Source organism: Danio aesculapii, chromosome 5, assembly GCF_903798145.1.
Source record: "Danio aesculapii chromosome 5, fDanAes4.1, whole genome shotgun sequence".
Classification (NCBI taxonomy): Eukaryota; Metazoa; Chordata; class Actinopteri; order Cypriniformes; family Danionidae; genus Danio; species Danio aesculapii.
The window spans coordinates 37778742-37799243 of NC_079439.1; positions in this window are offsets into that span (position 1 = coordinate 37778742).

Below are 20502 nucleotides of genomic sequence, written 5' to 3' on the forward strand. Positions count from 1 at the left end.
GTTTTCAGAATGAGTCTGTGTTGCCCAGACCTGTCCCTAACCTTACCCGTATCCCACTTCAAGAGCCCCAGAAGTGTTCTGTAATTCATTTTGTACACTTATTTTCTAATGTAAGTTCATGGTAATTAAGCCTACTTAATATAAAGTCGTACTAAATAATTTGCTTACCAATAAATCTTCAGTCATATTTATAAAAGTCAGTCATATTTAAAATCTAAAAAATCATTTGCCAATCCTCTATTTATAGATTCTTGCAGCCCTAAAATACAAATAATTTTGTCATTTTAAGTCCTTATACTATCCCACTATCCTTCAAAGCACTAGGTTTTATCTATCAGCAAGATATTTTTAACATTTAAAATGTCATCAAATTTTATCTTCATCTTTTATGCACTTTTAGTAAGTAGGTCAGAATAACTGTCGAATTTGTGTCATTTTTACGTAAATATATCTGTTATGCTGAACAGTAATATAATATTATTTCATGTATATTTTAACATTTTATGTTTGAAACATCAAAGTTGACACTGTACTAGAATCTAATAAGATTTCTAGGCATTTAAATTTGCATATTCATAATGTACATTTAGAAAAGTAAGATATATGAATACTAATAACAACAGGTTGATAGTTTCTATCTGCATGAAAGTATGCTGCTTCGAGATTTTTCCAAACAGGAACCTCACTTTCAAATGAGCATACATGGGATTAAACATTAATGAAGTCACCTTTTAGTGATTAACCAAACACTACAGTCCTTCAAAATGTCCTGCATTACTAAACCCCAGTATGGAGAGGCAGAAAGCTCTTCCCCCTTTCCTAATACGTTTTGTTATGCAAAATAAACAGTTAAGCAAAAAAAAGTGAGGCTTTCTGAGGCCTTTTATCTTTCAGTAGGGGTTGCTACTGTAAACTCCACCCTCTAATGCTACATTATAGACTCACCCTATAATGGCACAGTAAGGGCTGAATCTGCACATGCTGAGAACAAGAGATGAAACGGCACCTCTTCCACTGTCTCCGCACAAATAAATAGTGACAGAGATGAAGAGCAATAGGAAGATATGAGGGACAGAGGAATGTGCGTCCTCCACAGACAGGATGTTTGTTTTCGCAGTGCTCAGCGTGTGCTATTATTTGCGGCCCTCTTCTCTTGTTGTCTGCGGTTGATTAAGAGAAGAGATTTCACGGCAGAACGCATTCGCCCGAACAGGGAGAGGCTTCATTTCGCAAACCGCAGAGAGACCACTGCAGTTCGCTTCTACAAACATGCCTAAAACCAGCCGAGGATTAAGATCATTGTTTGTCCTGGACCGCCAGTGCAGGCCGCCAGCTATGAGAAAGAGAGAGCGCCAGTTTGCTTTTAATCTCAGTTTGCTTTCTAGAAGTACGGGTTATGCTCTGTGGTGATTCAGTACGAAAACACCCTCTGCATGTGTCAACAGTTTAAACATCTATGGATATATAATGAATATGAAAGTGTGATTCCTCAATCTGTGCACTTGGTTTGCGGGTTTTTTATTTTGCGGCCTGGTATTAAAATGTGTTTTTGTTGATCTGATGACACTTAAAATAGGGCTTTTGTATTGTATAGATGATATTTTTTTTTTGCGGTGTTTCAAAATACATTGTTTTACGGTAATGCTTTTTCACCATTTGGATGACCGCAGTTTTACACGCCACCATGGGAATGCAGGCAGAAACAGAATGGCGAGAAAACTTAAAAGAATGTTTACATTTTGCATTTTATTCAGCAATATTTTATGTTGGGTCTGTAATCCAACATAAATAATAGTTTAAAGTTATAGTAATCGTTTAAGAAAAGTGTGTTATAGTATTTTTCTCCACTAGGGCGTGTGTATTCACAACAAACAAAGGCATAGTTTGATAGCTATGAGTGTGGAATCATGGGAGTTGTGGTTTTCAATAGATCCTACTAGACTCCTGCAGAAATCAGGTTCATGGAGGAGCTAAAGTATTTACCATGGTATTATGAAGCAGAGTAAGGAGCGGTTCCGACAGAATGCCTTTTCTCTTTCCAATGTGCTATATTTCTTATTGTTTTTCCGTCTAAACATATGACAGCCACACTTGAGAGACAGCCAATAGGGGCACTAGTAGAGCTCATGTGATCCTCTCCCAGCTCGCTCAGAAGCCAGCTGTATTCTTCATGCTGTAGACCTACACAGACCTGTGTTGGCAGCAGATCGCCACTTTTTTCTTCTAAATTTAGACTGCTGTTTTTTTGATGGTTTAGTAAAAAATTTGTTCATATTGCGCCTTTAAAGCAGTGAATATGGGGTTTCAAATGTTTGAAGCTTGTCAACTTTAGGCCGCTTCCAGAAGTAGTCATAAATGCATACAAGCGCATTGCTATTGTAGTTAGATACATGCTCATGTGGTCAAAATGCATTCAAACAGCCACAAAAGACCATTCCTAACAGGATGTGTTGGTGAAGTGCGCTGGCTGTAAGGTTGGCTTGAGGGAAACAAAATGTAACATTTTATATTGTATTACCAGTCCTACTTCAAACTCACAGTGTTAGGAATATTTTGCAGCTTTTTGTACCATATTCTCTTTTTATGGTAATAAGCTTAAAAAAAATGTAGCAAAAATATGAAACTAACAAATAATGCTACCTACTGTAAATATAATCAGTAAAAAGGATGCCAATAAATAGCAAAAAAAGAGCTAATTTAGTCTGAAATGTACATTTCTTTCAAATAAAATTAGTATTTCACTACAAATTGATCTTAATCAGTAACCAAAACATCTTTTCACATGCTGAAAATGGTTGATTCTTTGCATTAAATTCATGTTTTTGTTTTTAAGATATTTAATGTCTTATAAATTAATTAATTTATACATTTATTTAAATTCTTATAAATAAAATGATGTATACAATAATGTATATATGTTAATCAGATAGTTCACTCAAACATGAAAATGATTTCATTATTTACCTACCCTCCTCTCTTGTTTAAAAAACTGTTTAGGTTTCTTTCTTCTTTGGACACAAAAAAATGTCTTGAAGACTATTTTACCTAGTGTAGTATTTTTTTTCCTATTGTGAAAGTCAATGGCTACCGGTTTGCAACATTCTTCGATTTTTATTTATTTATTTATTTATTTATTTATTTATTTATTTGTGTGTGTGTGTGTGTGTGTGTGTGTGCGTGCGTGCGTGCGTGCGTGCGTGCGTGCGTGCGTGCGTGCGTGCGTGCGTGCGTGCATGCGTGTGTGTGTGTGTGTGTGTTCAGCAGAACAAAACAAAATTAATAAAGGTTTGGAACTAATTGTGGGTGATTATGTGGTTACTGTGAGGTAATGCATGAAAAACGCTAAATACCTGCACACAGACCCTTGCTCATAAGAAGAATGGTCGCAATTGGACAAAAAAGATGTGAAAAGAAGTGAAACAGACAGTTAAAATTTTTAATTATTAGCCCTCCTGCATTATTAGCCCTCCTGCATTATTAGCCCTCATGCATTATTAGCTTCCCTGTACAGAGAGATGAGTTTTTCAAGACATTTCTAAATATATGTCATTACAGTACATATTATTTTACTAGATATTTTTCAACAAGTATTCATCTTAAAGTGACATTTAAAGGCTTAACTTAATTAGTCAAGACAATTTTAAAAATATTGCATAAGGGGGCCAATAAAATTGATCTTAAAATGTTTTTTTTTTATTATTATTAAAAACTGCTTTCATTCTAGCCAAAATAAAACAAATAAGACTTTCTTTCTCCAGAAGAAAATAAAAAATTTAGCAAACACTGTGAAAATGTCCTTACTCCATTGAATATCACTTGAGAAATATTTTTAAAAGAATAAATATTTCACAGGGGGGTCTTTCCCCCTCCAACCTCCAAAACTTGTCTTAATATCAAGTATAAACAAGGGTCTTTAATGTTTTAAAACAAGCTTATTCTGGAGCATTCACACCCCAATGAACAGGTCAAAGATTGTTTATTTTGCAAATGTATTTTCTTTATTTAGGCATGATGTGACACAACTGCGCTGCACATTCTGGTGTAGTCACATCACATCACACTGTTGGTTCATTGGCTTGCAGTGTCAACATTGTGTGTTGCCATTATTAGAGAGCTGCTGCAGGCCCAACTCTGTTATTCCAGCCATAAAGCCTCACCCTTCACTGTAAAGTCAAAGCTCTGCACTGTCATCTTCTGTTCTGGCCGTGTCACAGTGGCAGCCTAAACACTTTGATGAGTAAATTGGATGTTTTGACCAGAATATGAAGGGGGGGGGGGTGGCTTCACTGCGTTTGTGCATCACAAGTAAGCGCCTGCTTCCTGAAGTCTCCTCTAATTCCCGTCTTTGACTTTTTTTCTGGGGTTGGCTGGAGCTACATGATTCTTTGCTTTATGCGGGTGTGAATGCGAGAGAAAAAGAGAGAGTTAACAAAGCAGGACAGACAAAGAAGCACGAAAAGAGACTCACATTCAAGGGATGAGCGACGAGGCGGACGGGGAGAAAGAGACTGAGACATGCAAAGGAATGTGTGTCAGACAGAAGCGGAAAAAAGACGAGTGAAACAGACGGAGAAACAGACAGAAAGATTTCCTAAGCTTATGCTTCAGCTTCTGAGAAGTGCTTTGATATTAGATCTGTCACAGTGTATTTATTTTACATAGACTGCGTGGGTGTGTGAGAGTGTGTTTTTGAATATGTTGACTGAACAGTAAGACTATAATGTTTATTTCGACACACTTTTCTCATGATGAGCTTAAATGCTTTTATATTTCACTGTAAATGCACTCAAAAAAATGACATTTGCTGTTTGAACAAACTACGTATTAAAAATGAGCTTAAACAACACGATTCTTGAGTTTTTTTTGGACTCAACACAGGGAGAACATGCAAACTCCACACAGAAATTCCAACTGACCCAGCCAGGACTCGGACCAGCGACCTTATCGCTGTGAGGCGACAGCGCTAACCCCTGAGCTACCATGTCGCCTAATTATTTTTTATTTCAATGTAATATTTTAATGCGTTTTATAAGCAGAAAATACACTCACCGGCCACTTTATTAGGAACACCTGTCCAACTGGTCCTTAACACAAAGCTCTAAGCCAATCACATGGCAGTAACTCAATGCATTTAAGCATGTAGACATGGTCAAGACAATCTGCTGCAGTACAAACCAAGCAACAGAATGAGGAAGAAAGGTGATTTAAGTGACCTTGAATGTGGCATGGTTCTTGGTGCCAGACGGGCTGGTCTGAGTATATCAGAAACTGCTGATCTACTGCGTTTTTCATGCACAATCATCTTAAGGGTCAAAGAGAATGGTCCAAAAAAGAGAAACAACACATCCAACCTTAGGGCAGATGGGCTACAGCAGCAGAAGACCACACTGGGTGCCATTCCTGTCAGCTAAGAACATAAAAATGAGGCTACAGTTCACACAGGCTCACCAAAATTGGACAATGGAAGATAGATTTTGGCTTCAACAACATAAAAGCATGGATCCATCCTGCCTTGCATCAACGGTTCAGGCTGGTGGTGGTGTAATGGTGTGGGGAATGTTTTCTAGGCAGACTTTGGGCCGATTAGTACCAATTGAGCATTGTGTCAACGCCACAGCCTACCTGAGTGTTGTTGCTGACCATGTGTATCCCTTTTTGACCACAGTGTACCCATCTTCTGATGGCTATTTCCAGCAGGATAACCAGTTTCTTGAACATGACAATGAGTTCACTGTACTCAAATGGCCTCCACAGTCACCAGATCTCAATCGAATAGAGCAGCCAACAAATCTGCAGCAACTACATGATGCTATGATGTCAATATGGACCAAAATCTCTGAGGAATATTTCCAGTATCTTGTTGAATGGATGCCATGAAGGATTAAAGCAGTTCTAAAGGCAAAAAGGGGTCCAACCCAGTACTAGTGAGGAGTATCTAATAAAGTGGCCGGTGAGTGTAGTGTTTCTTTTTATTTATTTAATTAATTTAGAAACGTTTTTAGTAGTATTTCAAATACATTGATATGTCAATTTAAAAGCCATTCATATTTTTGTACACATCTTACTGATCTCATTGTCAACAGTTCATCAATTTAATTCAGTCCTCTGATGAATCAGCGGACTCACTTTTGGCAGTATATGACGTATTTTTTATTTATTCTAACTTCTCCAATCCTTGACTTCTAAGTCTCCCATCTTATAATCTATTGTTTTTTTTTTAACGATCCACTTCAATGTTTAGTACTAAAGAACAAATCTGTTGCTAACGCTGTTTCATATTGTATTTGAAATTATTATGGATGAATATATTTTTAAAATACATCTTAAATTACATCTTTATAATGTTGTAAGATGATTTTAACTTCATTTGTAATTGTAGATGTTACTACAGAGAAGTTTATGAAACATTTGTCAAGTTACTTCTGTAAAGTTTCAACCTTTTTTGTTCTATTCCAGGATAAAAACAGATGAGACAGCTTTTATGTCTTTTCTAAGACATCCAGCTGTAGGAGTTTTTGCATGTCGGACCAGTTCATCAACTCTCTCCTTTGTTATTTTAGCGGGGCACCATGGGATTTGAAGTTCTTCAGATTTTTCACAATGTGGAGCCTCCGAGGTTGATCCTTTCATACAATTTCTGGGGAGCAGACTGTGATGATACAGACATACTCGCTCAAACTACTGACACTGTTGTGTGTCTTTTATCAACAGGTTTCATGTAATAATGTTTTTTTTCCTCCCACTCTTCTCGCTTTTCGCATCTTCTCCAGTCTCATAGACGCATTGCGAAAAAAAATGGTCAGATCGCAACCCCAGATTACGAAAACAGCCCCATTTCCCATCAAAATAACACACACTGAGACAAATTCTTGATCACTTTAATCTGCTTGTCATCCAGATCAAATGGTTCACTATTAAAATGAATTGAATATTTAGCTGTGGTTCATTTGGGTATCTTGTGAAAGACAAGCCACAACAGAAGACAAATAGGGAGATGATTAGCTGTGTCTTTGTGTGTGAGAGTGCGTACGTGTGTGTGAGTGTGTGTGAGTGTGGTGTGTGTGTGTGTGTGTGTGTGTGTGTGTGTGTGTGTGTGTGTGTGTGTGTGTGTGTGTGTGAGAGAGAGAGCATCGCATGCCTACTACATCTGTACAAATAGAAGGTGTTAAAAGTTTTCTTAGCAGGAAGGCAACCGCTTACGATGAATCCATCAGCACCAAGGGGTCAAAGGGAAAGACACGTGGTAAGAGATACATCGGTGTGTGTGTGTGTGTTCTCTGAGACAATTCTTCGTGCAGTTTCTTTAAATAACACACACACATTTATTCACTTTTTCAAACTGTGCTTTTTTGGTATTTATTCATTCATTCATTCATTCATTTTTCTTTTTGGCTTAGTCCCTTTATTAATCTGGGGTCGCCACAGCGGAATGAACCGCCAACTTATCCAGCGTATGTTTTTACAGAGCGGATACCCTTCCAGCAACAACCCAACACTGGGAAACACCCATACACTCTTGCATTCACACACATACACTATGGCCAATTTAGCTTACCCAATTGACCTGTAGCGCATGTCTTTGGACTGTGGGAGAAACCGGAGCACCCGGAGGAAACCCACACAAACACAGGGAGAACATGCAAACTCCACACAGAAATGCCAACGGACCCAGCTGGGGCTCGAACCAGCGACCTTCTTGCTGTGAGGCGATTGTACTACCCACTGCTCCACCGTGACACCCTTTTCTAACATTTAGTCAAATGTTTTCAATTTAGCGTCAACCTCCAGCAACACTGATGAAAATAAGTCTAGTTTTTCATAGTCTGTGCTAAAAAAAAAACAATTTATGCAACCAGAGCATCTCTCTCGCTCTCTCTTTCTCTCTCTCTCTTTCATATTGAGCAAATTGCCAGTTTTGTGATATATGTGACAGTTCAGGACTAAGTAAGATGACAGAAAAATCAAGCATATGGTGTCATTTCATTGCCAAGTGTAAATTTCGAACAGCATTCAGTTTCAGACAAAACACACATACAGTTAATTGAAAGTGTCATTGAATGTCATTTCATTTCTTCACATGAGTGCATCTTACTGTTCACCCTGTCTAAATACACCCTGCTTGCTTGCTGAGGTTGTGTGCATATATGTGTGCATGTGTGTGTAAAAGATAATAGTCTATTTATTTCTTTATCATGGTGACAAAGATGGTTAGCAGTAGCTTTTGCTAGTAGATGTAGTAATTACCAGGGCCGGATTAACATTAGGGCTAGGTGGGGCTAAATCCCCAGGGCCCGTGAAAAGGATGGGGTCCATGATTGGCTGAAGAATTCATCTGCGTCATGATGCAGAAAACGACTTTTTGGCTTATGCCTATTAAGTGGAGAATTCTTTTCGGCTCGCTACTGTTCAAAAATTGCGATGCCGCTAAACTATGGCTTGGAGTGGCTGTAGCCCAATCTGTATTTCGAGTAGCCCTGTTTTAGTCCCCAGTCAGATGTCCCGTTTTTTTCCCAGGACAGTTTCTTATTTCGGCTCTACCGCAAGAACAGTCCAGTTAAAGGTAGGCTAACCAAGTGCATTGTAGTACAAAAAATAAGATTTAAATAGTAATCATTATTAACGTGCAGTAAGAGAAGCCGGGATAGGCGGAATCATTCTGTATATGGTAATGGACTCATAACTAATTGCTGTCTTGGCCGTGCAACCGCACAATCCTGCCCTCAAATAATAAAACTGAGACAGTGTGCAACCAAATCAAATAGTCTACAAAACACTATCAAGAAGTAGGCGGAGTAGCCTATCTATTGCAAGAAAATACATGCTTAAATCTAAGTGAACCAGTTAGAATTTCCCCTTTTATAAAAAGGACAGTAATAATCCGGAGCAATCAAATATTGGTGCTGACTTTCATCAGATAATATATCTGAGAAAAAAAAAAAACTTGCTAACCTTCTTTAATTGATTGACTCAAGACCAAAAGAAAAAAAAAATCAAGGATTTTAAAGATATGTTATGATTTCTGCTTTATGATTTTAAAGATAGCCCTTATTTTATTATAAAGCACTCATTTAGGGAGTAATGCAAATGTGTTTGTTTGTTTTTTGTTTAGTTTTTTGCTGATTTTGATTAATTTTGTATGCTTGTAGCCTACGCGTACTTTAGTGAAATATAAAACATTTATCAAAATCAAATATAAATCAAATAGTGTAAAATTAGATAATAATAATAATATGAATTAGCAAATTAATAATAATAATATTAATAGCAAAAAAAGCTACTTTTATGAGGTGAAAAAATAAATGGGGCCCTTGGCTATAGCCCCAGGGCCCAATATGTTCTTAATCCGGCCCTGGTAATTACACATTACTGCGAGTAAAGGCATCTTCATTGATGTGTTTTTATTTCGTAGGTTTTTTTTAACCATTTTAAAGTCCCCAAGAAATCAGAACTAACCATATGTTTTTGTTAGCTCACATTGCTAGTTTTGTGCTGAACAATTCATCTGTGCATGTCATTAAGAAAAAAAATGTTAGCCCTTCTAATCTTTAATTGAAATCTGAGAATGCACTTCCTGATTGGGATTTTGAGGTAATAGGCATGCCTAACATACCTAACCACGCCCCTCCAACTGCCAGTTTTGACAATAAACAGGAATGGTGAGGAAGAGGAGTCTATTAGGTTTTTAAAATCCTTAAAACCCTTTTCCCGATCTTTCTGAATGAAATCCTTACTTTACTACATCGATTCAGCGCGGCAGTAGAAAAAACAAGCCACGTCCACTGTTTGCTCATTTAATATTTCATTTCTCTAGGAACTGCGTGACAATACAAAAAAATACAACTATGGCTGCTTCTGGTTCATTGGGACTTCAATGTTTATAACAGTGGAGAGGTATGACAAGAAATTGTAGAGAGCAGAGAAAGAGGCAAAGGACCTAAAGCCAAGAATCAAACTCGCGTCGTCGTGAGCACCTGTTTCTCAATCACGTTCCTGGAGGCCCACCAGCTCTGCACATTTTTCCATGTCTTCTTAAACAAACACACCTGATTCAGATCATCATTTGCTCATTAGCAGAGACTGAAAGACATGTAATGGGTGTTACATACAAAGGAGACATCCAAAACATGCAGTGTTTGTGATCCTCTAGGATCGTGGTTGAGAAACATTGATCTAGTGGAATTGATCTAAATATTAAAAACGAGTACAATTGTAAACATCCCTTATGACCATGTCCATGCTAATACATTTTTTGTTTAAAAACGTTAAACTTTCTCTCCATTTTGGCCTTCTGTCTACATCGAGTCAGCATTTTTTAACCAACAAAACATATTTTTAAAAACATTCTCCAAAGTCATTCAAGTTGAAATTGGCATTTTGGTTACACTGTGTGGACTACGGAGAGACTTTTGAAAACAATGATGAATTAGCTACATGACCAACACAGCTAAAATGGTGGTAAACATTGTACAGCAGTTGTATTGAATGCTCTCAGTTTTGACAGCATTGTTAATGATTAATGTCAGTTTGTACATGTTCCAGGTTGCTTTTCTTCAAGTGACACAGAATGTTTTCTCAGAGCTCTTGTTTTAGCTTAAAAAATAACAATGTTATTCAACAGTTTCCTCTCCTCAATGCCAGTATACACTACCTGACAAAAGTCTTGACGCCTATCCAAGTTTTAGGAACAACAAATAATAACTTTAATAATTTGGTATCAGACATAGCTTATAAGAAAGGCAAAGGCCTCTAGATTATGCTTATTTTACCAAAATAAAATATGATCATGTCTTGATTTTTAGATATTTAATTAGGACAGTAAGGACTGACTTTGTGAAGACAAAAGTCTGTTGCAGTGGAAAAAGAATTAATATTGTGTCTGACTCTCATGAGCTTGGAAGACTGCATCCATACATCTCTGCAATGAATCAATTAACTTATAAATAAAGTCATCTGGAATGGCAAAGAAAACATTCTTGCAGAACTCCCAGAGTTCATCAAGATTCTTTGGATTCATCTTCAATGCCTCCTCCTCCATCTTACCCTAGACATGCTCAATAATGTTCGTTTTGGTGACTAGGCTGGCCAATCCTAGAGCACCATCTTTGCTTTCAGGAACTTTCAGGAAGGCTGAAGTATGAGAAGGAGCGCTATCCTGCTGAAGAATTTTCCCTTTCCTGTGGTTTGTAATGTAATGGGCAGCACAAATGTCTTGATACCTCAGGCTGTTGATATTGCCATCCGCTCTGCAGATCTCTCACATGCCCCCATACTGAATGTAAGCCCAAACCATGATTTTTCCTTCACCAAACTTGACTGATTTCTGTGATAATCTAGGATCCATGCAGGTTCCAATAGGTCTTCTGCAGTATTTGTGATGATTGGGATGCAGTTCAACAGATAATTTATTGAAAAAAAAAAATCAATCAACTAGAAGTCAAGTTATTATTTGTTGCTTTTACAATTGGGACAGACGACAAGACTTTTGTCAGGTAGTGTAGGGCGCACATTCACAAGAGCGCTGTTCTTAGTATGCGTGTTGCGCTGCTGCAGACATATTACCTCAGATGTGCCTTTGCTTTATTTCAAACAGTAGAAGCTGCATACAAGAATCTGGGGTATACATCAGTGTACATTGCTTGTGAATGTGCGCAATATAGTGACACTGAAGGAGAAGAATTAAGTAATTTGTTTTTTATGTGGGTACAGATGTATTCTAATTGCTTGATCATTTTCTGATTGAACCACTGAAGGCATATGGGATGTGTCGAAGATGTTTGTTTGTTTTTTTTCTAGACTTTGAACAAGCAGGGACTATTGCTGTCTATAGAGGATGAGGGAGCTCTCAGATTTCACCTAAAATATCTTGATTCATGTTCCAAAAAGTCTGTGGGTTTACATTAGAACAACATGAGGCTGACTATATTCCCTTAAAGTGCTCCGTGAACTAGAGAATTATTAATCACATAACATTTACAGCTCAGGTGATTAACCTGAGAAAGATGGCAACCTGCCAGTTGCACTCTTTCGCAACATCCTGTGCCAGCCAGCATCTGCCATTGGGATGAATGAAAATGCTAACAGATTTCTGTGGGTATTACGGCCTCCTTTGAATGGAGAAAGACAGGAAATGGTGGTCATTTACTTGATGCTGTGCTGTGAAGTACTTGATCTTTCTCCATCATACACCTACACACACAAACACAACGCGATTGCACTTGCTTAACCCTGGCTCCTCTCTGTGCTGACACTAATGTAACTTGGCAAAGAGGACAATTTTTCTCTCATTGGGGAAGGTGCAGGGGGCCATGGACCACACATTCAGATATACGTTCATACGCACAGGCTGTAATATAATTGTGAGTCAGTGTTTGTATAGCTGAGCGGATGCTGGCTCTCCAAACATCAGCAGATCTCCAGAGATGCACACACACACACTATTGTCATTCATTCATACATACAAACACACACACAACATGCTGGGTCTCACCAGTCTGGGGTCTGACATATTAACTGCAGGTGTTGCTTCTGTTTGTGTGAATTTGCATATTCAGAGTTGGCAGTCGTATCGCTCTTTTAAACATTTTGAAATGATATTGTAACAATAACAACGAATGGCTGCTCAATAGACCTATAGCAACACTTTTTAGTGCATCTGACATGTTTTAAGACTGAAAGACTAATGCAATGAATCTGGCTGGTACTGAGGGAGTCTGGGGAACTATTGTGACAGGCCATCACTCAACTCAATCTGTGAATCACAGTGTGGGGTCTCATGGCCTGGACATGGGGGGCTTTACTGGCCCTGCTCAATTGTCTTCATGGAAAATATATATATATATATAGTTTGAATGACAATTTATTGGCAATAAATGTTTAGATTTTTATACATTTGAAATATAAATGTATCATAGCACTTAACATTTTCAAAGAATTTTTAAATCTTTTATTAATCACAGAGACATTCATAAATGAAATTATAGCAGATTTTGCACTGATTTAGTTGCTGATCAGATAAATGTGTAAAGTGTATTTGAATGAACCGTTGTGGTTAAAAAGAGAGCATGTTTATGATTGTTTACAGTGAATTTACAGAGCATTTGCAAATGTTAGGGGCTTTTTCAAAAACGTTGCCTGCAGTAAAGGGACCCACATTATTCTAATTCACAATTTAGGTTCGATGTAACTCATTAATTTCACAACAGATACTTAAACAGTCTTCTTCTCTAAAGATAAGCATCACAGCTCTTTAACCATTAGTGTTTAACAAGGGGACAAACACATTATCTGTGTGCCTGTCGAAGGACAAACCTGAGAAGTGGATTATAACAGAGAAAGGTCACATTGAGGTTCACCTTTGGCAGCAGTGTGGGAAACCGAGTTAATAAATCTCCTATTAAATCCCTGTACATAAACTGTGAAAACAGCCTTCCCTTCGTATTATATAGACAGAAATGGTGACAGTAGGGGTGGGGTCTTTTTAATACGAGAAATCAGAAGAATAGAACAGAATCCGTTTTTAAAAATAGTTCCTGAGTGTGTTGTAAGTGTTAACAGAGTGAGATCAGTTCTGACTGAAGGGAACCTAAATACTGTTATAAGAAACTGCTGAACTGAAGGGCTTTGACTTATGTGTGTTTTTGGTGCAGATTTGCGGTTTCTATGGCTCCTTATGAAGCAGTGGGTTGTATTTCTGAGAATTCCGAAGCACAGAATCAATCAGCACGTTTCATTACGCGCACACACATTCCATACTGAGGTATGTAATGCAGATTCTGCTGTCCTCTTCTGGCACGCTGAAGAACTGCAGCCTTTCCGGTTCTGTCTTTGTGACACACATTTTACCCCATATGACTGTTTAATATTTTGAGTTGCTCTTCCAGTTTGCGGAGCTTCAATTCAAAAGAACTAAAAGATAGCTTTAAATTCTAAGTCTGTGCTAACACATATAGTCTATATAGTGAAAATATGGTGTAAGGCATATTTGGCCTTGTGCTTTATGTTAATCCATCAAGACATTAACATTGATGCTTGATGTTTTAAAGTGACGCTGCTGAATATTATTATCACAAGCATATTCGTGGCCAAAGCTCTTTTGATTTCACTCTGTTTTGATACTCTTTGAATTTCTCTTTGCATTGTCTGATTCAGTTTGTTAAATTTTACTCTGATATGTACATAGTAGGTATATGGCTTAGAATGAAAAGCTCAGTTTTGACCTTATTTGGAATGGTTGTGAATATTAATGAGCTCTGCTCTGATGCTTTGCAGCTCGTGTTTGTGCCTGAAGCTCTCTCACACGCAAAAACCTTTTGTTACAAGGCCCTAACCCAACCCTCACAGGAAATATCTGGCACATTTTAATTGTCAAAAGATTAACATTAATAAGATTTCAATTAAATATGTTTTTAAGCATTTTGAATTACAAGGACATAAGGCCTGTCCTCATATACCACCTCAATGTTGTAACACCTAGTTCATATACCCATGCCATTATACATAATCCTTATGAACCTTATGAACCAACAAATCTAGTACACACACACACACACACACAGCATGATGTCCTTTGAAATATACACATGCAAAATATTTTTACTATATATACTATATATGGCACTGCAGTGGCGCAGTAGGTAGTGCTGTCGCCTCACAGCAAGAAGGTCACTGGTTCGAGCCTCGGCTGGGTTAGTTGGCGTTTCTGTGTGGAGTTTGTATGTTCTCCCTGTATTTGCGTGGGTTTCCTCCGGGTGCTCCGGATTCCCCCACAGTCCAAAGACTCTCGGACGTAGCACAGTGCTCATTCAGTAAAGGCACAGCTAAACAGACGTGTTCAGGTCTTGTTTTGAATGTACCTAATGCTGGAGCACATCTGATCATTTCTGGAAGCTGATTTCAGCAGTGGGGGGCGTAGTTGCTGAAAGCTGATTCACCCTCCCCTGACTGAACTCTTGGAATTTCTAGTTTATTTGATCCTAAAGATCTGAGTGATCTATTAGGTTTGTATTCAGTCAACATATCTGTAATGTATTGAGCTCCTAGGCCATTTAGTGATTTATAGACAAGCTATCTTTTAAACTGAAGTGGTAGAGAGGTTTATTTTAGCTAGACGGAGTGAGTGAATTAAATGTAATGAAAGTTTACTCCTGGGTAGTGCTGTGGATGAAATAGACAGGCAGATATTTAGAGTATTTAGAATTTTCTGGTTTTAATATATATTAAAATAGAGGCAGGGATTCTTATCTACCTTAACATAAACAGTGTTTATTGCCATCCTTTCATTCTTTACTGTAACAGCTGAGTGATTACAAGATGCTTAAGCATGCATTAAACACTATTATTCAGCAGTGTACATGAGTTTGATGACTTATTGCAAACATTTCACAATAAAACAGACCTTATGCCTATTTGGGGACACTGAATAGGTTTATATTCTGAATATCCTGAATGATCATTGTTGTAATCTCACTAGGAAATGTTATGACCAATCTAATGCCACCTTGTGCATATTAATGTTCACTTGTAGATTATGAAAATCAGTGTTCTTTTCTTATTGGCCTGTTTTTCACTGCGATTTTAAATTCATGAGATTTACATGAGAATAAGGAAACAATGATGTTTCAGGCCCACTGCATATCATTTCCATGGACTTAACTCTTATTATACAGCTATGCCTAGGTATATCCATATATTCATTATCTCATGGCACCTATAATATTCATAATAATTCTGCTGAAATGCTTGTTTTGAGTTTATAGAATTACTCATGGTCTGCTGAAGGTAGTTTGTTAATTCTAATAAGTTGCTTTTTAATATTTGGTGGATGAATTGGTTTATGAAATGAATTGGTTTATGAAATGAATTGGTTTATGAAAATCATGGATCATATAAAAAAGATGAATGCCCTGAAACGCTTAAATCCCTGTGTGCTTTCACTTTTGAGAATGACAGTCATGAATACAGACTGGATTGTGTCTTTCTGATAAGTGGTGATCTGTAAGCCTCAGCACATTCCCAACTTGACCTTTATCAGCCAGGGGTCAGATGTCAAGGATCGCGATGAGTAAATCAGTAATGTGTTGGAGAGCGAAGCACTTGCATACACTTCAACCCCTAATCAAAACCACAACAACAGCCTACAAGTGTAAACCAATTAATATACTTCACAATCAGGGTTGTAGAGTGGGATTTTTATTGTCATATAATACGTCATCTCTTCTTTCATATGAACTTAGTCTGTATTCGTGCGAAACTGCCTGTTTCTGCATCCGTTTGTAAGTAGATGCCAGCATGTGTGTTCTTAGTTGGTGTGCGTTTCATTTGATCTCTATCTCCTCTTTGAAGTTTGACTTGTGCCCTCTCAACTGTGACCCTTCATGTTGGATAAAGCGATGTAGGGGTCGAGTGATTCATTCACAAAATGAACACACACACAAAAGTTCTCCCAGTCTCCACAACAGCACAGAACTGATGAGTGTGCAGTGCACATCAATAGAGAAAATATGAGAGAAATAGAGGAATAAGTTGAATAGAAATTGTTGTTTTGTCTCTTTTTCATTCTTGCAGCTTGTTGTTAATTTTCTCTATATTTTGAGGGAAATGTGTAGCCACAACAATTATTAAGTTACTTTATCTTATTAAAATATATGTATTTTTTAAACTGATGTTTTATAACTCAAGTTTGTTATAATTAATTAATGATTTAGTTCTAGATTATGCAAGGATCGGCTAGATGTTTTAAGTCCATGTAATGTCATTTAAGCAAATTAATTTAAATATATCATTTATATATATATATATATATATATATATGTGTGTGTGTGTGTGTGTGTGTGTGTGTGTGTGTGTGTGTGTGTGTGTGTGTGTGTGTGTGTGTGTGAGTGTGTGTGTGTGTGTGAGTGTGTGTGTGTGTGTGTGTGTGTGTGTGTGTGTGTTTACACTTATCGGCCACTTTATTAGATGCACCTGTCCAACTGCTCGTTAACAAAAATTTCTAATCAGCCAACCACATGGAAATGCATTTAGGCATGTAGACAGGGTCAAGACGATCTGCTGCAGTTCAAACAGAGCATCAGAATGGGGAAGAAAGGTGATTTAAGTGACTTTGAACATGGCATGGTTGTTGGTGCCAAATCTGGTCTGAGTATTTCAGAAACTGCTGATCTACTGGGATTTTCATGCACAACCATATCTAGGGTTTACAGAGAATGGTCAGAAAAAGAGAAAATATGCAGTGAGCAGCAGTTCTGTGGGTGCAAATGTCTTATTGATGCAAGAGGTCAGAGGAGAATGGCCAGACTGGTTCCAGCTGATACAAAGGCAACAGTATCTCAAATAACCACCTATTACCACCGAGGTATGCAGAAGAGCATCTCTGAACACACAACACGTCCAACTTTGAGGTGGATGGGCTACAGCAGCAGAAGACCACGCTGGGTGCCACTTATGTCAGCTAAGAACAGAAAACTGAGGCTACAATTCACACAGGATCACCAAAATTAGACAATAGAAGATTGAAAAAACGTTCCCTGGTCTGATGAGTCTCGATTTCTGCTGTGACACTCGGATGGTAGCAGGGGCGAACTGGACATAGGGAGCAACGGGACATTTTCCGGTGGCCTGATGGTCAATTTGGCCTGCCACCGTGACTCTGGCATGCCACGCAGTGTACCCACAGTGTACCAATCTTCTGATGGCTGCTTCCAGCAGGATAGCGCGCCATGTCATAAAGCGCAAATCTTCTCACACTTGTTTCTTGAACATGAATGACCTCACTGTACTCAAATGGCCTTCACAGTCACCAGAACTCAATCCAATAGAGCACTTTTGATATGTGGTGGAACAGGAGATTCACATTATGGATGTGCAGCCAACAAATCTGCAGTAACTGTGTGATGCTATCATGCCATTATTTAGTAAAAACTAAATAAAATTGGTCAAAATATTTTTTTGAACAAAAAGGATGGAATAGATGTGCATAAACTTCTGACTAAGATAAAAAAGACCCACATGAAATGTGGTTTGTATTCCACAGAAGGTTGCACAGATTTCACTGGAATTGAGCGCCCCCAGATGCTTCCATGTGGGCTTGATTGTGACATTTACAGTGGGGCAGCAGTTCCCTTTTCTTTCCTGATGTACCGTTGCAAAGATCAGAGAAGAGAATCCAGTATACTGTAAAATCAGACAATGAAACCACAAGGAAAGAAAGGAAAGCTTGTGTGGAAAAGACAGTTTGAGGGTCACTGCACCAAGATGACATGTGATCTGAGAGAACTAAACATTGCTCCAAGACTCTAATTAGTGTTTAGTATTTTTCTTTGGACAAAGTCTAGTATTAGCATCTGCTACTAACTAACATGACCTCAAACTTCAGTGCTGATTTCCGGATGAGAAGTCAGTCAGAGGAGCCCCCGTCATCTCTCTTTTACAAAAGCACTCGAAACACATGCTGTTTGAGGAGAAAACTAACTCTTTTATAAGCCCTGCAGGGCTTGCAAATGCTCTAGAGTTTATTTAAAACCAGTAAAAGATCTGGACAGAGCTCGGCCCCGGAAACACACCTAGTCCCCCAAGGCTTATTATAGCACAGGATCAAAAGTCCAGATGATAAGTCCCACCCTCTCCTCTCAACACTTTCCAGAGACCCTCAGTCACCGCTGTTTTCCTCTGCTACTGCTGCCAAGTTTTAGATGGCAGTTTCTTATTTGGGCTTATAGCGCCCTCTAGTGTGAGAGGAAGAATGAAGACTAAACACGCACAGACAATCAAAAAATTGTCTCTTTAGTGGTTGAGCTGCTATATATCCCCACTGCCATACAAAGATTAAAACTTAATAGTCTTTTTACGACAACAAAGTACATTTTATATATATATATATATATATATATATATATATATATATATATATATATATATATATATATATATATATATATATATATATATATATATATTATTGTTATTATCTTTTTTTTCCTCAATCTTTTTGCCACCGTGAGCCCAGTTTATTTTCCAGGGCTTTATTTATTTATCACCCTCATTTATACACTATCTATCACCCTCAAATGGATTAAAACCATTAATAGTGTCCTTATTCTGTTGAACATTAAAGAAGATATTTTGAAGAAAGCTGAAAACCTGAAACCATTGACATCCACTGGGATTTACTGTATGTAGTTTGTACTGGATGCCTTTATTTAATACCCTAATTAAATAAAGAAACCTGAATCCTTCCTTGTCTATATTACTTAGCTAGAGTTTTGATTAGGACCTTAAGTTGTAATGTTGTTCAAGGAATAAATCAGATTCATAACTTACCACACAAGGCATCTTGATGGGTTCTGCAAATGAAGCCAATGTCCACTCCAGTGAAGAAAATTATTAAAATATACTATTATTAATAAAATAAATCCAATGAAAATGAAGAATAAAAACAATCACAGTAACAAAACAAAATCCTTTACTTTATCCTCCATTGACAATAAAGGGCCTAAGACATTCAGTATAAGAAGTCAGTCTAAGTGTGCTGCTGGTCTGTCTGCTCCAACCTTTTATACAGTATTCCAGCCTTGAGTAAAAGCGAAATCCCCTCCAGTAAGTACACAGCAAAGTAACAGTTAGTGTCTGATATTCTTGAGAATATGCAGGGGCGTAGCAACCAGGGGGGACGGGGGGGTTTCGTCCCCCTCACTTTTAGAGACAGACCATTTAGAAACAGGTGATTAATAATTATATGAACGTATGATCTCATACAGCCGTCCCCCCCGCCCCACTTTTAAAATGTCCACTACACCCCTGAGAATATGTATTCTGATATACTTAAGAATATCTGTAAATACTGTACATTTAAATCCCTTTCAGTAAATAGACAGCAAAACAGCGATTAGTGTCTGATATACTTGAGGATATCTAAAGTTTGATATACTTGAGTATATCGGTTAATACACAGAAGAAATCTCTTCGTGATCTCTCTCTAGAATGATGCATTTGAATATAAACATAGCAAATCATTTCTTCTATTACATCAGCATTCAGGCAGTCTTCCAGGAGTCTTGTCCTCCAAGGTCATAGCTCCTAGTTGGCAAACAATATCTTTTCCTGAAGATAACGCTCCCAGGCTTTCTGTTATAATATTTGGTTAGAAGTGTCATCTGGACCATTTCTACCTTTATTGTCTGCAGAAAACTGACCCACTTTAGTACGTTGTCCTTGACCTCTTCGAACTCTGTTGAAAGCGTGTCTTATGTTTCTTCTCATTGCTTACAGCAGTTTGTGCTAGCGTATGAGTATCTGAACATCTAATAAAGTTTTGTGTCTTATACAATAATGTCATTAAACTATTCGAACACTAATAGTTTTAGACACAGTAATTTAGATTTTTGTGTGAATTATCCCTTTATGTGAACAACCTGTGGCCTATCTTAAAGTTGCAATTTACCATATTTACAAATACAATTTCCATTTCCCTACTGGAGTAGTATATAGCTATACTCCACTTTGCAC